This window comes from Chiloscyllium plagiosum, unplaced genomic scaffold, assembly GCF_037043375.1.
Source record: "Chiloscyllium plagiosum isolate Xiang-an unplaced genomic scaffold, Cpla_swu_hap1 HiC_scaffold_15, whole genome shotgun sequence".
NCBI classification, from domain to species: Eukaryota; Metazoa; Chordata; class Chondrichthyes; order Orectolobiformes; family Hemiscylliidae; genus Chiloscyllium; species Chiloscyllium plagiosum.
In genome coordinates, this window is record NW_028270153.1 from 46523544 (window position 1) to 46544809 (window position 21266).

At 39.8% G+C, this 21266-nt stretch overlaps 1 long non-coding RNA gene across 1 annotated transcript in view; it reads left to right on the forward strand.

Moving 5' to 3' along the window:
• The window catches only part of LOC122560057 (uncharacterized), a 76700-nt gene extending 57236 nt beyond the window's left edge, over nt 1–19464 (forward strand). The window contains exon 3 of the long non-coding RNA XR_006314629.2: nt 19362–19464. This is a non-coding gene — a long non-coding RNA (uncharacterized LOC122560057). The remainder of the gene's footprint in view (nt 1–19361) is intronic.
• Nucleotides 19465–21266: the final 1802 nt, after the last annotated feature.

Here is a 21266-nt window from a genome sequence, read left to right on the forward strand (position 1 = left end):
TTTTGACAGAACCAATTTTTGACTGTATTAACCAAACTTCTTAAAGTTGTTGCCAAAATATACCAAATAATGTTCTCTAAAACAAATTTGGAAAGAAAAACTTTGCAACGCTCAGAGATAATAAATAAGTTTAAATGAATATTTGTGAGAAAGCAAGCAATGTCCAAAACAGGCACAATTTTGGATACAATTTTTGGTAGTATTAAGTAGTGAGCAGTGCATGTTGTGAAAATTCCCAGATTATGAGTGGAAATTTCCAGGCCCATCCAAAGCTTTTAGAAGAACAGGTGGAAGAAAGGGTAAGAAAGTGGGGTTGACAGTCCAGCCATGGTCTCAGTGAGAGGAAATGGGCCAAATGGCCTCTCTATGCTCCTACACCTTATGGTCTCATGGTCAAACTTAATTAGGTGAGAGGCAAGACAAATAAGATTGCGGGAGGGGTTAAAGTTTTGGCATAAAGTTCTTAGAACCTCTCAGGTGAGTCAGCTTTTCTGACCTTAATGGTTGGGAATGCTTTATTTTTGTATTCATTAGCATCTTTGAATATGCATTAGCACTCCAACCCACAGGAATTATGTTAATGGGTGCACTCTTCTTAGGCACAAATGGGAAACGTGGCTGTTACAAAGTTGATAGAAATGACGTGTTTACATGATGATTTGGATTTCTTCCTCCAAGCTGTGGTGAGTCCAAACTTTGCTGACTTGGCTTCTTCATAACCAGACTTACAACGTAAGCTGTGAAGACTGGCTGAGCAAGCACAGTCACATGGTAAATTCTTAAATACTTAACCAGTGTAACTGGTGAATGGAGTAAGGTTAAGGATATGGGAATCTGAGTGGAAGTGGGATCAGGAGGAAGAGCAGGAATATCAAATGAGTTGTGAAAGGGCTGATAGCCACAGATAAGAGGAAGATAGATAGAGAAGATGTGAAAGGAGAATGTCATCTACAGCGATGAATGAATCAAAATGAAAAGGTTACAACCACTATCTATCTCTTGGATTGTCTTGCAGAAGGAGACCTTGTGGAGAATGCATATTATAAATTGAAGGCTCCGTAGATCTGCTTGCACATGTTTCTGCACAGCACAAACACATCCACTTGAGGGAATTGAAACAGAAATCGAAAAATACTATTACGCAAGCTCTCAGTTAAGGCCTTCTCACTGAAAGAAAGCACTCTCTTTAAAACAAAAGCAAATAAGCTCCATCAACTCCTAATACAACATCCCATGAGTCATTTGGTTCTGAGAAAAAGGACACCTAAGACTCATCAACAGTAGTGATGTTGTTGGCGTACAGTCATGCAAGAGCATTCACAGGCTCTTATATCTGAAATTAAAGGATATGAGGATGAAAGTATTATCAGGCGGTAGATTCCAAAGTTGTAACGCAAGGGACAATGAAGGCCACCAAAAGCTAATTTGCACATGCATGCAAAGCAATGTAAAGGTTAAGTTGACAACAATGTTGCATGTGACAGAATGAAGAAGATGAAAACCAGTCACAGGTCATGGAGGATGTATCTCACCATGTGAAGGTGGTGCAGAGCAGGCTTACACACAACATATGAGCAACTGATAGGAATCCTAAAGGTGCTGTACTGTGTCGAGATCTCACATGGAAAACAAGTATTTCATTCTTCATATTCCTTCATTGATTAGTACTTCCACGTTTAATGTTTGATGAACTTTTTAATATCAAAGCCACATTTGACTGTATGTAGCCCTTGCAAAGGAGCCCTAGCATAACAAAAGCCAATATAAATCATAGTAAAAACTCTCTGCTGGTTAGGGTCATACCTGGCGCAAAGGAAGATGGTTTTGTTGGTTGCAGGTCAGTTATCTCTGCACCAGGTTTTCTCTGCAAGAGTTCCTCAGAACAATATATTCAGCCCAATAATCTTTAGTTGCTTCATCAATGACCTTCCCTACATCATAAGGACAGAAATAGGATTGTTTGCTGAGGACTGTACTATGTCCAGCCTTTATAACTTTGCAGATATTGGAGCAGTCCATGTCTAACTACAGCAAGACTGGGACAATATCCAACTTTGTTCTGGATTAGTGGTGCTGGAAGAGCATAGCAGTTCAGGCAGCATCCAAGGAGCAGTAAAATCGACGTTTCAGGCAAAAGCCCACCTAATATCCAACTTTGGCCTAATAACTAGCAAGTAATATTTGGGCCACTCAAGTACTAGGCAATGACTATCTGAACAAGAGAGAATCTGTCCATTGTTGCTTGACGTTCAATGGCACCACCACCTCTGTCTCCCCACTTGCATTGCCCTGCAGGATACCATTGACCAGAGGCTGCACTGGATTAGCTATGTCAATACTGGGATTTCAAGAACAGGTTAGCGGCAATGGGTCCTACAGCAAGTAACTGATATCCAAACTGCTCAGGAAGCTTAACACCATCCAGGACAAAGCAACCCACTTGATTAGTACTACATCTACAAATATCCACTCCCTCCACCAATGATGCACAGTGTATACTGTCTACAAGTACCATTTTTTAGTTAATGTGACAATGAATTAAACATGTCAAGAGTGTGTGGGGCTCAATAAGTTCATCGGTTTTCCTGCTCCTCTGATGCAGCCTGACCTGCTGTGCTTTTCCAGCACCACACTCTCAATTCTAATCCCCAGCATCTGCAGACCTCATTTTCGCCTAATTGATAAATCATCCCCAGTGGAAGGCAGGAGAGAGAAACCTTATCAAATACAAAGTACTGCAAATACAATCCAGGTACATGGGCAATGAAATAAAGGGCAACTGATTCTAACTGATATACAGCAGTAGGAAGTCACTGCTTTTAACAAAGGAAGGAGATAATGTTGGTAAGTGAAAACTATCTGCACCGCCAACATCCTCAGTATGAAATATTTGAGTGGCTTTTTGATTTTCAAAACAGCATTTTCACAGATGTTAGAGGGCTAGTACTATTACTTAATGGAGAAGAGGGAAGACACATTTTGAGAACACCCATGATGTGCACTGTAATTTATGATTCACCTTTTTCCAGTTGTGCTTCCTGCTGTGAATCACGCTAACATTCTTATGTAGGCAGGGTTGCCATTAGTAAATCCAATCTTCTTTGAAATTTATTTCAATTAACAATGCACCTCAACTAGCCAGATAAATTCAATTTCTATCCAAATTTAGATTTAATGTCAATGTAATTTAGAAATTGAATCAAAAACACATCCAACTTTGAAAATTCACTTGTGCATGAAGCATAGAGTAATGTTTCTTCATCAAGGTAAATTCCTCAGTAACTTCTGAAGGCAAAGTTTTAACTAATGATGAATAGAACATCAAAAAGCACAAATCAGAATTGAAATAATAAATTATAGACCTAAACAGATCAGCAAGTATCTGAAAAAGTAAACAAACATTTTGGTTATCGAGTCTTTACCAGGATTTAAGAAGAGCCATTTCAAAGTTATGAAAATAATGTGGTGAGGTCATAAGTCAAAGGTACAAAATATCAACATAAAGCATAAACTGATGAAATTTATTTTTTGTAGTATATTTTTGTAGTATCACATGTTTTCTTGTATTTCAAATATATATTACTTATTCTATAATCAACAGTGTATTCTACTGTTTGTCTTAAAAACAAATTTTAGAAAGTATAATGATTTGGAAGAATAAGTAAATATTGCATATTGGTACTTATTCCAGTTATGAATAAGATTATAAAATGTAGGAGCAGAAGTAGGTAATTTAGCTCATCAGGTCTGCTCCACCATTCAATGATATAATGTCTAATTTGATAATCCTCAATTCTGCTTTCTTGTTTTTCCTGTTTTCTCCCCATATTCCTTGATTCCCTTACTAATTAAAAACCTGTCTAGCTAAACCTTAAGGATATTTCAACAACCAACCATTACAGCCTTCTGTGATAAAAATTCCACATATTCAATACCTTTTGAGAGAAGAAATTCCTCTTCACCTCCATCATAAATGGGTGACCTGTTGCTCCCACAAGGGGAAACAATGCTGGAGTAGAGTGGTGCTGGAAAAGCACAGCAGTTCAGGCAGCATCCGAGGACAGTAAAATCGACGTTTCGGGCAAAAGCCCTTCATCAGGAATACAGGCAGAGTGCTTGAAGATTGGCACTCTGCCTGTATTCCTGATGAAGGGCTTTTGCCCGACACATCAATTTTACTGCTTCTCGGATGCTGCCTGAACTGCTGTGCTTTTCCAGCACCACTCTACTCCAGAATCTGGTTTCCAGCATCTGCAGTCATTGTTTTTACCTGGGAAACAATGCTGTCAAGTCCTGAATAAAGTCACTTCTCTAAACTCCAATGAGTACACTACCCTTACTAATCAACCTCTCCTCAGCAGTATCTTTCTGGATTTAAATAATATTCAGTTCCTCTAAACTTCCTGCATATTATTTTCCATCTGCCAAGTTTTCATCCACTCACTTAATCTTTCTATATCATTCTACAGACTCTCTGTAATCCTCACCATTTGCCTTCCCTCCGATTCTTGTGTCATTTGCAAACTTGGCAATAGTACATTCACTTCCATCACCTAAGTCATTGATATTCAGGTCGTTCAGCTATAATGTGCATTTCATTAACACAAATTTGTTATAACACGATTGACAAGTTAGGGACACTATCTAAAGTTTGAACTTTTAAAACGTGTGTTGTCTCTAACGAAATTACATCGCCAATACTTTAAGCGCTGTTTCTAAAGTACGATTTTTCTATAAGGTAGGGTTGCACAAGTATGCAACCATCATATTATTGAAGAACTATCTGTATATTGTAAAGAGTTGTGGGCCCAGCACTGACCCCTTTGGCACTCTACAGTTCAGATCTCTTTGTCGTGTCGTTACTTGAAAAGTTTTTGCTGGTTTGATATAATAATTCCACTTCTAAACAATAGTTTACCTTGTGCAGAATGACAGCAAGATTAATTTTCTTTTGTATAGTTTGAATCTGATTTATCTTTTAGAATGCTATTCATCCCTAAAGGTAGGAGAATTTTAAAAAAACAAGAAACTCCACCTTCTGAAGTCATAAGAAATGTCTTTTGTGTGCTGAATACAAAGCAAATTTTGTACTTCAGTACTAGTTATATGTTGCATATTGCATGTCATTCTTAGAAAACAAGAAAAATCCCATGAAAGGAGAAAAACTGAAAATTACATCTAGTACAGCTATAAAAGTCATCTCAATGTGGTTCCTATGCCTAGCTGTCCTTCTCTGACAGAGGTAATTGAATGTGAACAGGAGCTGAGCGGTAAATGGCCTTGAAGTTTACATGGAATAATTCTCCTGACACCGTTGATACAAGTGCTGGAATCAAGAGTCCACAATGCTTGCTTATTTCCTGTTTATTCTGTCAGAAGTGGCAAATTCTCACCTTTTATAAGAGGTTGCTCCATTCACAAATAAACATAGATTTGATGTTTCTATCTTGTGATTTTGAAAAGAAATGATAGATGTGGAATCATAACCCTTTTGGGTATATTTAAAGGAGTTGGATTTCCATATGCTGAATCAGATTGACTGGAGGCAGGTGATCAAAGCCATGGTGTCATATGGTGGCTTTAATGCCCCACCTCCTTTCCCAGATTTATGAGGGTGAGAGGAAAGCAAAGAAGGGTTTGGAAAAAAGAAGTCATTCTTTCCACTAATTGGGAGCACTTAGCTAATTAAGGAGATCCTTAAGATGTTACATTCTAAGACACTTAAATTCTTGCCATTGTAAATTGCCTTTGGGAACAATGTACACTTCAGTGGTGGGTTAACATCTAGAAATTTGTGATTAGAATTAATAGTCACATGGAACAATGTAGGTTAATTTAGGATAGTCAGCATGAACTTGTTAAGGGAAATTTATGTCCAACTGACTTTCTAATGTTGTGAAGTGGTAGCAGAGAATGTTGATAAGAGTCAGGCAATTAATATAGTGCACATGGATTTTCGAATGAATGTTTGACACAACACCTCACAACAGATGTGGATGGAAAATTACAGGTCTTGCAGTAAAAGGAATTGTAGAACATGGATGCAAAATTGACTTAGGGCTAAGAAACAGAGAGTAATGATTAAGGAGCATTTTTTCCAATCTGGAGGAAGGTTTGTAGAGGGATTGTAATGTGATTCTTTCTTCCCCATTATATATATAAAAATGATCCAGGATCTGGTGTGAAGGGGATGTTTTCAAAGTTTGTAGATGACATGAAACTTGAGAGAACTCTAGACCATGAAAGCAGAACTTCAAAAGGACATTTAAAAGTTGGCAGAGTGGGTTCATAGGTGACAGATGAAATTCAATGTGAGATGATATACTTCGGTAGAAAGGCTATGAGAGACAGTATGAAACAAAGGGTGCTATTCTAAAGGGTTTGCAGGAGCAGAGATATAAGTATATATGTGTAAAAGTCATTAGATGTGACAAGACAGGTAACAAGAGATGTCAATGAAGTATACAGTGTTCTCGGCTTCGTGAATCGGGGCATAGAGGACAAGAGCAGGGATGTTATGCTGCCTTTATATAGGATGCTGGTTAGAACTCAGCTGGAACATCATGTACAATTCTGGGTATGACACTTTACAAAGGATGTGAATGTATTGGAGAGAACACTTCACCACAGGAAATTACATCACCAATCCAAAGAAACCCAAATATATAAATAGAAAGCAGGAATTTTCAGCATTGCTTTGCATGAGGCCCACTGAAGATGTTACCTTGTAAGGTAACAAAATGTCTGGAAATGAACCTTTCAGCTCAGTGAGCAAACCTACATCCACAGCTTTCTATCTCCCTCTGTAACCTGCAACATCCTTCGGCATTGTTCACAACTCCACCAAACTTTATATTATTCGCAAATTTACTAACTCATTCTTCTACACTCTCATCCAGGTCAGTGCCCCCAAAACAGATCCTTGCAGTACTCTGCTAGTAACTGAACTCCAGGGGAAACGTTTCCCATCAACTATCACCCTCTGTCTTCTTTCAACTAGCCAATTTCTAGTCCAAACCACCAAATCACCCTCAATCCCATGCCTACGTTTTTTGCAATAGCCTACTGTGGGGAACCTTATTAAATGCTTTACTGAAATCCATATACACCACATCAACCACTTTACCCTCATCCACCTGTTTAGTCATATTCTCAATGAAGTTTTTAATATCATCAGGGGTCTGGACAGAGTAAGTTGTAAGGGACTCTTCTGCTTCCAAAGGGATTAAGAACTGGAGGGCACAGTTTTGAAGTGTTCTGCAAAAGAAGCAAACATGAAGTAAGAAAAAACACAGGGTAATGGCAAATGGCAGGAGATTGGCACTGAGTTAAACTTCTCAGGGGCTGTGCAGCCATGATAAGCTGAATAGCCTCCTTCTGTTCTCTAACAGTTCTGAAATATAATAACTTATTTGGGTAAGCATTTCACTTTGTTATTCAACGTTATATTTGATTATTTATAATCAACCTATTTTGCTTTGGAAGTATTTTCTTTCCAATATTTCCTTCACATTATCAAGTTCAACTCTCAAGCTTTTCTTTGCAACACTTTGTTGAATGAACCTTGTCCCAAAGAAACCAGTTATCCACATGGTATCCAATGGGTAGTTTTCTTTTCTCAGATTGACCTATATATAGGATCTCTTTCAGAATATTAGACAAGGATACTTGCATATCAGTTGCTTCCACCAATGCCAGTGTTTCAAAACCTGAAATGTTTTTAAGTAGTCTTTTTATTTTCTTAGCTTCCAAGACAAATGGATGTTTATTATTTTTTTCCACCAAGAATAAGATAAAGGCTACAATATAAGAATATCCATCTGGAAGATTGGCATACAAAGTAACACTATAAAGTATCATTAAAGATTGAAAGATTGGCATCCTTAAAGTGACTAATCTCATATCTTCACGATTATCCAAGTTTGGAAATTTGTGTGTACCTTTCTGTGGATTTAATTTCTTCCATGAGTAATTTACTTGCAAAACCTCCTTGGCCATAGCGCATTTTATCATGATACTCAGATCCAGTATTGCACAACAGGCATTGGGTCTGATTTCAGTACACAACTAGTTAAAGGATCTTCATTCTGTTCTGTTCCTACTTATATGACTGATATAGCCTAAGAAAGAATGTTGATCCAAGGTCACCCACAACATATTCTGATTGATATGTAATCCTATATAAATAAATGGCACATGGAGCCTGAATAGCAATCTGGGTGGCACAGTGGTTAGCACTGCTACCTCACAGCGCCAGAGACCTGGGTTCAATTCTCATCTCAGGCAACTGTCTGTGTGGAGTTTACATGTTCTCCGGGTGCTCTGGCTTCCTCCCACAGTCCAAAAATATGCAGGTTAGGTGAATTGGCCATGCTAAATTGCCCATAATGTTAGGTGAAGGGATAAATGTAGGGGGATGGACCTGGGTGGGTTGCTCTTCGGAGGGTTGGTGTGGACTTGTTGGGCCGAAGGGCCTGTTTCCACACTGTAAGTAATCTAATCTTAAACCTTTTTTTACTTTATGCCTCACACATTCCTTGCCCAGTCTGGCCTGCCAGCCTCCCAGCCTGATGAGGTGGACTTTCAGCCCAGCACGATGGGCCTTCGACCCAGCACAGTGGACGTTCAGCCCAGCACGGTGGACTTTCGGCCCCATACAATGGACTTTCAGCCCGGCACAATGGACTTTCGGCCAGGACTGTGCACTTTCAACCCTGCACGATGAACTTTCAGCCCAGCACGATGGACTTTCAACCCAGCACAGTGGACTTTCGGCCAATCACGGTGGACTTTCAACCCGCCAGGATTGAGTTTCAACCCAGCATGATGGACTTTCAGCCCAGCACGGTAGACTTTCGGCCAGTCACAGTGGACTTTTAGCCCAGCACGATGGACTTTCAACCAGTCACGGTGGACTTTCGGCCAGTCAAGGCAGTTTTTTGGCCCAGAGTGGCGGACTCTCGGCCTGTCGTGACAATCTTTTGGTGGTCCACTGTAGCAGTATCTCAGTCTGGCATGGTGGTCTTTTGGCAGTATGCAGCAGTCTTTCAGCTTAGCATGGCCTCAGCATGGACCTCCAGTCTCGAGATGATTCCTTGAAGTGAGGTCCCACTTTGGCTAAGCACTATAATTAAGCACTTCTAATTAAAACTAAGAAGTTCTGCAATGTGTAACTTTTAATCTTATTCCCTATGTTTTACACTACACTATACTTCCTGCAATGTTTAACTTTTAATTTTGGTCTTTCTTTCTACCTTGTTCTTAAGGTTCTATGCCAGATGTGTGGCAACATTATACACTTTTCACTGTACTCCTGTACTTTTGTACTTGAGTACATGCAACAATCAAATCAAAATCAAATCAAATCAAATATTCAGTATTAATGATGTCAACTTTAAACTTTTTTTTAATTTTCTCTATCATATGTTGCTTGAATTTTGCAGAACCTCCCCACAGAAATTCATCAACATGCATCATAAAGATGCCTGCTAATTTCTCCTTGTGATGCCAATAAAACACGGCTGGGACTACTTTTGATTGAATATACAGTCAGTTCTGTTATATTGTGATAGTTCTATTCTCGTGCAATCCTGTGTTATGAGAAAATAGCAGCACGATTTAAACTAAGGGTCTGGAATCACATTATAACCTATATATACTTCAAAAGTTTGTGCTTTAGAAACAGTTATAGCAAATTTGCATTAATGAAGCACACATTACAGCAGAACCACCTGTAATTCACTTCCAGCAGGATTAACCTAATTGAGAAACACTATACCTTGATGCAACAGTTTCCCTATCTTATCGCTAACTCTTTAGGTGGTTTCAAATACCTTCTGTTTAAAACTTTTTCTTTGCATAAATTTAGGAACAATTTACATTCTGAGGAATATGTCATTAAAATTGTTAATACAAACCACAGGCTTTTTTTAAAGTTGTACAGGAAATTAACACTTACATAGTGATCACCAAGCCTCTCTTCAAAACCCAAGCCACATTTAACCTTGTATCTAAAGTCAGGGAGCATTTTTCTCTGCATACTAATACAGCTGGCTATCCCCTATCTGACATCTCAGTGTGTATTCAAATTCTGTCCAGCTTTCCAATTCGTACAGTTTGGCAACTTTTATCAACTTAACTTCTAATTTTTCAGTATGAACTAAAAGCTGTATTCCTGATGAAGGGCTTTTGCCCAAAACGTCCATTTTCCTGCTCCTCGGATGCTGCCTGAACTGCTGTGCTTTTCCAGCACCACTCTAATCTAGACTAAAAGCTCAAACTCAAGAGATTTTACTTCTTATGGTATTCATAATCCATTGCATTGTGCTTGTTCATAGAATTGTTGAAGCATAGAATCATACAGTATAGAAAATGTCATTTGGCTCATCAAATCTATGCTGATAAAACCTTTTCTAAATCTACATTAGTCCCTCTTTCCAACACTTGAGTCATAGGCTTATCCAAGTATATTTAAAAGATTGCGAGGTAGTCAGGCAGTGTATTCTAGATCCCCACCATCAACTTTTTTTCTTCAAACCACCTGTAATCTTCCTTACCTTCACCTCAAAGTTATTCCCTTCAATTAAGAGGATCAGCTGCTTTTAATCCACCCTGTCCATGCCCCTCATAATCTTATATACCTCACTCAGGTTTCCAATCAGTCTTCAATGCTCCTAAGATAACAAATCGAGCTTATCCATTTTCTCTTCACAGCTAAACTGCTCCATCCCAAGCAACATCCTGACTAAACTCTGCACTTTCTTCAGTGCAACCAGAGCCTTTCTTCAGTGAGGTGACCAGAATGGCACACAGTATTCCAGCTGTGATCTAATCAAAGTTCTGTACAAGTCCAACATGACCTCCCTGCTCTTATAATCTATGCCATGACTGATAAAGGCAAGTGTCCCATATGCCTTCTTAATTACCATGTTAACATGTCCTGCCACCTTCAGGGATTTGTGAACAAGCATCCCAATATCCCTCTGTTCCTGTGAGCTTCCTGTTGTCCTGTCATTCTTGCTCTTGTCAAGCTATGACCTTTACTCAGCTGTCTCATTTTGGATATGACTATGATCAGAATTCCTTTCGCAAATCTATGGGTTTTGTTCACTTCCAGGTCCAATTTATGAACCTCGACTGCATTTTCTGGCCTTCCACACCTATACCTTATTTTGCTAATCTATCATTTTACTTTCTGCACCTCATCTTCCATATTTATTCGTAATTTGCATGGGTCGGTGGCTTTCCTGCTCTCACCATTATAGTGGCATCCCTCCATTTACTGGCAACTTTTTGAATCTGTTATTTTATGGTGACATTGTGTTGTTGCTTAGAAGACTTTATAGTCCTAATCAGTGCTAACTTGTTAAATAGTCAGCCCTTCATCTATGTTACATATGTGTTTGTTTCCAATATTTGGGCACTTGATGCTTCTTTTCCCTTCTTTTGACCTGTCTCATGTTATTACGCACTTCTGGAGCTCATGGGACTTGAACCCCAGTCTTCTGGCTCAAAGTTAGGGACAATACCACTGCACCACAACAGTCCTATCATCTGCCTTGATCTGCTGCTCATAATTGTCGACAATATATGTATGTGAAATGCATGGTTCATCAATATCTATTAATTGTTCAACTTCTATAAATATTTAATCAGTGCTACTTAACCCTGAGGAATGCACCCCTAGCAATCTAATTGCCATGTTGTAAAATTACTGTTTTCCAACACTACATATAACCTTTCCACTCTTTCTGCTCTTCTCTTTTGTTAAATGCCATGTATCTGGCATTGATATTTATTATAACCTTTCAGAATGCTATAAGGCTTGCTGAATTTTCTCTGAAATCTCAGCCTCAATTAAAGCCTTTCTTTATGCATGCAGGACATTCAATTGCTCAGATGAGGCTAACTGTAATTCTTTTATAAGATGAGGGATGATCAATCATAACTAAGGAACTTTTGTATTCCTCCAGAAAGTGAATTGATATGGACTATAGGCCATACAATTTGCGAGAAACTATTCATATGGACTGCCCATGACAGAGCACATTTTAGTTTACTTGGTTGGTTAGATGGTTGGGAGAAAGTGAGGACTGCAGATGCTGGAGATCAGAGTCAAAAGGTGTGGCGCTAGAAAAGCACAACAGGTCAGGTAGCATCCGAGGAGCAGGAGAATCGATGTTTTGGGCATAAACCCTTCATCAGGAATGTGGTGGGGTGGGTGCCCAAGGAGGCTGAGAGATAAATGGGAGGGGGTGGGGCTGGGGGGGAGTTAGCTAGGAAGGTGATAGGTAGATGAAGGTGAGGGGGTGATGGTGATAGATCAGAGCACAGAGTGGAGCGGGTAGGTGGGAAGGAAGATGGATAGGTTGAACAGTTCAAGAGGACGGTGCCGGGTTGGAGGGTTGGATCTGGATTAAGGTGGGGTGGGGGTGATGAGATGAGGAAACTGATGAAATTGACATTGGGACCCTCCAACCACACGGGATCAATGAGGTGCTCTTCTTCCAGGCGTCGGGTGGCTAGGTTTTGGCAGCGGAGGAGGCCCTGGACTTGCATGTCCTTGGCAGATTGGGACGGAGAGTTGAATTGGTCGGTCACAGGGTGATGGAGTTGTTTAGTGCGTGTGTCCTGGAGATGTTCACTAAAATGTTCTGCAAGTTGGCGTCCTGTTTCTCTAATGTAGACGACACCACATTGAGAGCAACGGACACAGTAGATGAGGTGTTTGGATGTGCAGGAAATTCTCTGCCAGATGTGGAAGGATCTTTTGGGGCCCTGGCTGAAGGTGAAGGGAGAGGTGCAGGAGTAGGTTTTATACCTTTTGCGATGGCAAGGGACGTTGCCAGGAATGGAGGGTGGATTGGTGGGGGGATGCGTGGACCTAACAAGGGAGTCGCAGAGGGAATGGTCTCTGCGGAATGCTGAGAGGGATGGGAAGTGAAATATATCTGGTGGTGGGGTCTAACTGTAGGTGGTAGAAATGGCAGAGGAAGATGTGTTGTACCTGGAGATTGGTGGGGTGGAGGGTGAGGACCGGGGGTGATTCCATCCTTGTTCCGATTGGTGGAGTGGAGTTCAAGGGCAGAGGTGCGGGAAGTGGAGGAAGTGTGCTGGAGGGCATTGTTGACTATAGGGAAGGGGAAATTGTGGTCCTTGAAGTAAGAGGCCATGTGGGATGTTCTGGAGTGGAATTGCTCCTCCTGGGAGCAAATGCAGCGCAAGTGGAGGAATTGGGAGGAAGGGATGGCAGTTTTACAGGGTGGGTGTTGGGTGGAGGTGTAGTCCAGGTAGCTGTGGGAGTCGGTGGGTTTGAAGTAGATGTTTGTGTTGAGTCAATTGCTGGAAATGGAGATGGAGAGGTCCAGGAAGGGGAGGGAGGTGTCCGAGATGGTCCAGGTGAACTTGAGATCAGGGTGGAAGGTGTTTGTGAAGTCGATGGGAGCGCGAGGTGGCACAGATGCAATCATCAATTATTTCTTTCGCAAATTTATTTATAAAGAGACTTCCTGCTGCCGTATCCATCACTACAATGTTCATATTCTCACAAATCTTTAAATTCATTGTCAGTGAGCAGGTTAGTCAACGGCCCCAGTTTATTGATTCATTTCTGCATTATTCATTCAAAATCTCTATTTCTTTTGTTGTTAAATATTATGGTAAACTGGCTAATTCCAGCGAGATGGCGAGATTTGTGGCAGAATCAAATGCAAAATCTGGTGAGGCCAATCTCCATGTCAGGGTATCTCGCCCCATCTTTTATCATTTTGATAAAGCGATAAGTTTCTTGCTAGCAGCAGCAAGCTGCCAATTAAGGTGGATCATTACTTGTTATTGGCCCAACTCCTCTCATCAGAACTGTATCCTGTTTTACATTTTACTAAATTAGCCAAACAAACTAGATATTAAGAAAACTTGAGATGGAAATCAGAGTGAGTGCTGGCAAATTCAGTACACAGTTTGCTCCGAATGATCTCCATGTTGGATACTGTGTACCAACATTTCAGGGCACACACCATTGGCACCAGCCACACACACATCACATCCATGGACACTGGCACTTACGGCTGCTTCTGCACTTCAATGCTGCATCACTCACACAGTTTGACCTGAACTGGATACGTGCAGAATCTCTGCCTTGCAATGCATTGCCCTGCCTAGCCTTTTGCACTCTAACCCTTTAGCCAGAGACATCAGGCTCATGGTACTTCTGTCTTGTCTTGCCATTTAGCACATAAACAAAAACATGAAACTTGTCATAGCCATGAGCAGGCCTCAGTCAAGTAAAGAGAAATAACCTCGGGTCAGAGAGTCCTGGTACAATCATTCAAGAGCAGCCTCTAATACCAATCCAGGAGACACTCATAAATCATCTCTTGTATTCTCATGTAAATAATGTGGAGCTGAATGTCAGGCAGCTGACCATTATTTTCAGGATTTTTTTCCCTTTTGTGTTTTTTTTTCTGAAATGAGACAAAAGCTGGTATTAAGGTAAATGAAAGGGTTAGTACAACTGTTACTTGGTGCAGTTGGAGAAGTATTAACAACAGAGACTGCTCTCACCCAGTTGACAATCTTACACCAGGCTGACATGGATGAGGGCAGTGGTCATGTATCATGGCTTCATCTGCTGGCTTTGTATTGCCTCTGCAACAGTTTGTCCAGCAGGGCCTCCAGTTTGCTGCCCAGAAAAAAAGAGTGATAATATCTCCTTTCTGCCACATCTAGCACAAATCTCAACAACTATGCATGCATCTCCAGGCTGATTGGCTTTTAAAGAAGGCACATTTTAGTGGACACCTGTGAATTCCAGAACGTCAGCTAAATGGAAATTTATTCTGGAATGTCAATTGGTAAGATGGGGCAAGATTCCGATGTGATAAATGCCATGGTATGGGATAACTAGTTCATGTAGCAAGCTGGTAAGATACAGTGAGAAAACGCATTAGGCCTCTTCACAAAAAAAATTAAAACCAACTCATACTAAGCCATAGAAGTAAGAATCAGCCCAAAATGATTTTCTTTCCTTATTCCACAGCTAAAAGTCCATTGCCATAAGCTCTCAATCATGGAAGCCTCACTACAAACTGTGATGGTTTCCTTCTACATGCTTGCCTTATATCACATTTATCACAATCTCTTCTGTAGGTTTAGTTTGCACTTTGTCCTTAATCTTGTGTCATTCAGACAATTTTTAAAATTTTAGTGAAGATGCAGGGGCAAAATGTCAATTTATAAGACAATCAGCCTGTTTTTCCTTTCAACTATGAATTTGAAAACACTTCTTTGAGAGAAATTAGACCTCATTAAGGAAATACGGTATTGTCCAGATTGCATAAACTGTAAATCCACTGACTTCCCAAAAACAACTGCCTTTTCATGTTCCATTTCCAGCTTTGTTTGAGCTTTTATCATAGGCAATCTGTTCAGCAGTAAGGGTATTTCTTGTTACTGAAGTGGGAGATGGCACGGTGACACTCAGCACATGGACACACAAGATGGTCACTGAGCTATAAGTTGGTCACTTCACACACAAGATGACCACTGGACCACAATATGGAGAGAGATAGCAGAGCAAACACAGATACTGCCTGGGGCTACCAGAATGCCAGCACAATGCACTCACAACCTAGTTGATTAATTTAAGGTGGGTGGGGGCTGAAAATGTGTTGCTGGAAAAGCGCAGCAGGTCAGGCAGCATCCAAGGAACAGGAGATTCAACGTTTCGGGCATAAGCCCTTCTTCTGTTCCTTGGATGCTGCCTGACCTGCTGCGCTTTTCCAGCAACACATTTTCAGCTCTGATCTCCAGCATCTGCAGTCCTCACTTTCTCCTTAAGGTGGGTGAGGGAGAGAATACACGAGTAGCATATACTGCCCATCGAAGTGTCTGGGCCCAGCCAACACCTTTGATAGAAATACTAATCGTCTGATATGGACTCAATACAGACTGATAATAGAGCCACAGAGTCATAGGGTTGTACCACACGGAAACAGACCCTTCAGTCCAATCCATCCATACTGACCAGATATCCCAACCCAATCTAGTTCCATCTGCCAGCATCTGACCCATATACATCCAAATCCTTTCTATTCATATACCCATCCAGATGCCTTTTAAATGTTGCAATTGTACTAGCTTCCACCACTTCCTCTGGCAGCTCATTCCATACATGTACCACCCTCTGTGTGAAAACATTAAAAGGTCTCTTTTATATCTTTCCCCTCTCATCCTAAACCTATGGTCTCCATTTATGGACTACCCCACCCCAGGGAAAAGTCTTTGTCTATTTATCCTATCCATGCCCTTCATGATTTTATAAAGCTCTATAAGGTAATCGCTCAGCTTCCGACGCTCCAGGGAAAACAGCCCCAGCCTGTTCAGCCTCTCTCTATAGCTCAAATCCTCCAACCTTGGCAACATCATTGTAAATCTTTTTCGAACCCTTTCAAGTTTCACAACATCCCTCTGATAGGAAAGAGACCAGAACTGCACGCAATATTCCAACAGTGGCCTGACCAATGTCCTGTACAGCTGCAACATGACCTCCCAACTCCTGTACTCAGTACTCTGACCAATAAAGGAAAGCATACCAAACACCTGCTTCACTATCCTATCTTCCTGTGACTCCACTTTCAAGGAGCTACAAACCTGTGCTCCAAGGTCTCTTTGTTCAGCAACACTCCCTAGGACCTTACCATTAAGTGTATAAGTCCTGCTAAGATTTGCTTTCCCAAAATGCAGCACCTCTCATTTATCTGAATTAAACTCCATCTGCCGCTTCTCAGCTCATTAGTCCATCTGATCAAGATCCCATTGTAATCTGAGGCAACCCTCTTCGCTGTCCACTACACCTCCAATTTTGGTGTCAGCTGCAAACTTACCTCTTATGCTCACATCCAAATCATTTATATAAATGATGAAAAGAAGTAGACCCAGCACTGATCATTGTGGCACACCACTTGGTCACAGGCCTCCAGTCTGAAAAACATCCCTCCACCACCACCCTCTGTCTTCTACCATTGAGCCAGTTCTGTATCCACATGGTTAGTGCTCCCTGTATTCTGTGAGATCTAACCTTGCTAATCAGTCTCCCATGCCAGGACTGCAGTAATCGTCCTTCTCAGGAAGAGTGATTAGCACCCATTACCACAGTGATGGACCTCCAAGCAGACATTGGAACTGACAATGTCTGTGTTGAAACTGACAAAGACCGCTCTGAAGTTAACAAAGACTGCACTGGAACTGACAGTGACTGCATCGAAACTATTCATGATTCTGCAATGTTTACAATAAACAAACTATGTTACAGAGACAATAGCCCCATTACTGACCTATTACATCACAAAATGTATAAAAGTATCTTGACATGTGCTCCAGGTTGAGAGAAGACTCGCAGCTGACCACTGTGCTGTTGGTGTCTTTCTCTCCTCGGAACTCTGGTATTTCCTTGAACAATAAACTCTTGTCATTGAATCCCGACTCTGATTCTGAGGCTGGTGATTTTCCCCATAACACAATAGTTGTGCTGATAGTACAGCTTGCCACCATTATTTTACATGGAGTTGCCACTCTTTTCAAGTGTGTTGTTACCCCTAAACTTGAAACATGTAGAATTCTCAAATTCTGTGGTCTGACTTTGATCCTTATGAGTTTACAAATTTAGCTAACATTTTAACCAATGTATTCTATACACTGTGGATGTGTATCCACTGTCCAACACAGCACAAATGAATGAATCTGCAACTGAAACATTCATTACCATCCTGATATTTCCTGCAACCAGGAGAATTTTATTTTCCTGACAGTGTTTCTAACTTCTTATGAATCTTCAGTGTTGTGCATCGTTCTGTAAAATTTGTTATTCTGTTTTGCATAATTCATTACATAATGATATTTAGAGTTACATCTGAAACGCTTGTTGAACATACCTTGGGAAACTTAGGGTTCATTCCTCTATTATACTTCCCTAATTCCTTGCACTTGTCCTGGTGTCAGAAGTGTCTCTATTCAATTCTTCTCATTATAATTCTTCTTTTGCACTGACCTTGCTCCCCTCATGTGGATGGTATCGAAATATGATTAACATTAACTTCCATTTGTGTGTGACTGCTGAATGCCCTATTTGAGTCAGGAAGTTACCAGAATTGATTATTTTCCCAGAAATTTTTTCAGGCTTCTGACAAAGTGGGTGGCACGGTGGCACAGTGGTTAGCACTGCTGCCTCACAGCGCCAGAGACCAGGGTTCAATTCCCGCCTCAGGTTTGCACGTTCTCCCCGTGTCCACGTGGGTTTCCTCCGGGTGCTCCAGTTTCCTCCCACAATCCAAAAATGTGCAGGTTAGGTGAATTGGCCATGCTAAATTGCCCGTAGTGTTAGGTGAAGGGGTAAATGTAGGAGAATGGGTCTGGGTGGGTTACACTTCGGTGGGTCGGTGTGGACTTGTTTGGCCGAAGGGCCTGTTTCCACACTGTAAGTAATCTAATCTAATCTAATCAAAGGTATTTTTCTTTCTGAAAATCCAGTTAATAACTAAGAGAATATCCATTCTGACACCTTAGTACCACTGAATAAATTAAAGGTAAGTACTGTGTTAGGAATCTTCAAACGCAAGTTTTGCATTCTTGAATGTAGCCTGAAAAAATCCATGATATATTTGTCTATAGAATAATCATTCAGCTTTCAATACCTATCAAAGACTAACCATGCTTTGTATGTATTTAATAGATCATAATTTTTATAAACATTGTCCGTAAATGTTAATAGAATTTCAAAATTTTCCTCAGTATCCAATTGTTGATCTACATCTATGAAAATATTTTATACATAATCCTGCTTCTAGTTGCAATTGATAGTGCCAAGTTCATACCTTATACTTTTCTTTTGATGAAGACGTAATCTGTTTTCACATCCATTTCATTTTTCCACTGATTACAAAGTGCAGCATTCAGAATAATATCCTAACAATTTTACCATTGGTTTCAGCCATCCTTCTCCAAAGTAATTACAAATACAATCTTCTTTGGATCGCTGCCGGCTTGGAGGGCCCAAGGGTCTGTTCGTGTACTGTAATTTTCTTTACTTTTTGTTCTCAATAATGGAAATCTTTATTTAAATTATTACCGTTAGACTCCATATCCACTGTTAATATATTCTATAATGGCTAATAAAACAAAAAACTACAAAAACAACTGTTTGTTGACTGTTAGTCCAACACCTCTCTTTCCCAGTTGTAACTATTTCTCTTTATATATGTAGACAGCAATCATTCAATAATAGCTAATGTTTGTTTCTCTGATAACTGTAACTACTTATATTATCAGGTAAGAGTTCTTCATTATTTGAAATTACTTTATTCCAGATTTTAGAATATCAGTCAACACAGATAAGACTTGCCTTCCACTGGTTTGAAGATTAAATTATTGTGTTACAGTGCCCTCATCTCTACCGACTGAACTCTGGTAATGATATTTTTTAATGGCAGTACATGTCAAGTCTTTAAATTAGTTGTTCCATATCAGTTTATTGCATAACCCTGGGAAAAGACATATTAACATTCAGTGCTGTAACCTGACATCTTAAATGCATGATTAAAAATTTAAAATGAAAGTTTATGAAATAATTTCACTAAAATTAAACATGTTTAATAATAATTTAACAGTAAACGATGCTACTCATTTATTCAGTCTTTTGTTAATGACATAGCCCGAGTTATTACATCCAGCTGAGCTTTTTTGGTTCAGGTAAAAAAAGAAAAATATGAAACAAGTATAGATAATTCTGCAATTTCATAGACGATTGATTGTACATAAATCAATAGGTTTTCCCTTTCCAGAGAATCACTGACCTCTCATGTTATATCCAGCTGTCCCTTTTTTGTAATTTGCTCATGTGTTGTCAGTATCGCTGGTTAGACCAACATTTATACCCAATTCATAACTACCCCAGAGAAGGTGCTGGTGAGCTGCCTTTTGAAGTCCCAGTTTAGAAACTCCCACAGTACTGTTAGGAAGGCACTTCAAGGATTTTGACCCTGCGACAGAGAGGGAAAAGCAATATTATTCCAAGGCAGGACAGCGTGTAATGCAACGGGGAACTTAAAGGTTGTGCCTTGTTTCTTTAAAGCAGCCTGTAATGAAAATGCAATTTTCTTTTTGTGGTCATCTTGATTGGTGTAGCTAAAATAATTGGTCAGAGCATTAATTTATTCATAAGCTTCAATGTAAAATCAAATTAGCCAGCTTGTAAAGGAAATAGACTGCAGAGATCCCAGCAGAAGTGTGCTGGGCTCATTATCTAGAAATTGACAGATCAAAATCATCTGCTATTTACATTCTAATGGTCTTGAAGAGCAGTGGTAGTGTACCTACGTCTAGACCAGGAGGAGGTACAGGTTTAGATCCTGCCTCTCCCAGAGGTATTTCATAACAGTTTGATTAAAATACTTGTAAAACAAACCAAAAATATAATTTTCACAGTTATTTCCTGGTGCAAGTTATTTTAAAATTACTGCTTTGGTTACATCTGAAGATTATTTTTCTTGAGTAATCTTAAATATTTAAATCATAAAAGAAAGTTTAAAACAGAAAAAATTGGAAATTTGTGACAATCTAATTTGAATGTGATGATACAGATGGATGAAATTCTAATAATTCAACCAAACAACTTTCTCATTACTAGTTAACAAATGTAGCATTAAAACAATTCCAAAATAAATGACTTTAAAATATTAATAGACTAATTTGCAGGTTTCATGGAAGGATGTGTGGCGTCTATATTTTAGCAGAAACAAAATTTTACCTATTCATTAATTTAAATTAGCAGTCCTGCTAATTCTTTACATATTATGTGGCATGGCACTCTGAGTGATATCAAACTGCAAATCCTACAACTCACCATGAAGCATGCAGCAGACCATCTGTTAGACTTCAGGATGGTTTCCGCCCGACAGCATTTTCTAGGCTCTGAGGCTTAAGTTTACCAAATTGTTCACTTCTATTCTATTTGGATTCACCCTCGTTGGTCTTTTGTACTTCCTTTCTGATCTAGCAGTGACCAAAACAGTACACCAACTCCATTCATGCTAATTGTAATTATTGTCAGAATTATAGGAATGATGCAAAGCAAATACAGCAAGGACCATGTTCCTTTGTCAGCTGCTCATTTTAGTTGTAAAAATATTGAAAATGCACCAAATAAAGTTACAGAAAAAGTCCCATTTTTTTCACAAGGATCATGTCCTTGACCACTTTAGGAAAAAAAAGCT